Genomic DNA, 1388 nt, shown 5'->3' on the forward strand with positions numbered 1-1388 from the left:
CAAAGCACTGCCTCACTCCCTCCCATCTCTGCTGCCTCACTCCCTCCCTTCTCCGCTGCCTCACTCCCTCCTGTGTCCGCTGCCTCACTCCCTCCTGTGTCCGCTGCCTCTCTCCCTTCTCTACCACTTCACTCCCTTCTGCAGCACTTGGCTGCCTTCTATGCTATCTTCAGTTTTCACTCTGCGCCTGTGTATGCAAATAAACCACCATCTTTGTTGGGTTAATTTGCATACTCGCTCCTGGTTGGCTGGTGGGCATAGCAGAGGGATGGTCAATTTGCATGTTTCTCTTTTATTAGTATACATATCCCACCTTGGTTCTTATTTTTTTCTCCCAAGGAGACTTTTATTAATTCACTACCAAACTCCTGCTCTCTGTTCTTTGCCTTCAGTCCTTTAAAAACAACAAACAAACACAAAATGAAGTAAATGGGGCAACACATGCCAAGCATCACAGCTTTTATTTTCATATCAAGTTCTAAAGGGAACTGGATCCCAAAGTTATTGGCATCTATAAATCACAAAACCAGTCTATTGCTTGGGAATCTTGCCAACCACATTTTCTTCATCAAGAGATTCAATCTCAAAATCAATATCACCACAACATGGACCAATAATTTTTAGTACATCCTCTCCCCTCTTCATTTTGAACTATAAACTTTGGCTGGCAAGGATACCAATTCTGAGTAACATAACCTGCTGGTATACTAGAAGGAGTGTGGATATCTATCTCTTGAGGGCAGCAGGGGCAACAAAAGCTGGCACACCTCAGTGGTCTCTCCAGAGTTATGACCTCTTGGCCCATATTATCAAGAATCCTTACAGTAAAAGACTTAAAAGCCCCATAGCAGTTTCAGGTACAGAAATCACTATCCTCCACTGCAAAGTAAATAGTTTGTCTAAGGCTGTTCTTCATTTTATATTTAATATTAGTTCCAAAACTTGTGAAGACTTCCAGAAGCTCAACTTGCTGATGAATCAGTATCTGATCGATCTGCGTGAAATATGCCAATCCTGGTGGACAGTCTAATGGAGGTGGTGATGCTGGCATCCACCATACCCCTGCAACTACACCTGGCTGATTATACAATGGTGGGTGTTGGACAGGAAAGCCCGCTGAACCATCCCTCCCCATCAAAAAATCCATTGATTAATTCAATAATATTGAAAGCACACTATGTGCTAGGGCCCTGGCCAGGCAGCTCAGATTGTTAGAGTATGTTCCAATACACCAAGGTTGCATGTTTCATCTCCAGTCCAGGCACATCTAAGAAGCAACCAATGGATGCATAAACATAGAACAACAAATCAATCAATCTCTTTCTCTCTCCCTAAATCAATCAGTATACTATGTGCTAGGGACTTTTCTATCTCTAGAGATACAAAAA

At 42.7% G+C, this 1388-nt stretch overlaps 1 pseudogene; it reads right to left on the minus strand.

Annotated features, from left to right (window-relative positions):
- Nucleotides 1–357: 357 nt before the first annotated feature.
- On the minus strand, nt 358–1138 carry LOC129147987 (phospholipid scramblase 1-like; annotated as a pseudogene).
- Between the last annotated feature and the right edge of the window lie 250 nt (nt 1139–1388).

The sequence above is a fragment of the Eptesicus fuscus genome, chromosome 3, assembly GCF_027574615.1.
Source record: "Eptesicus fuscus isolate TK198812 chromosome 3, DD_ASM_mEF_20220401, whole genome shotgun sequence".
Taxonomy (NCBI): domain Eukaryota; kingdom Metazoa; phylum Chordata; class Mammalia; order Chiroptera; family Vespertilionidae; genus Eptesicus; species Eptesicus fuscus.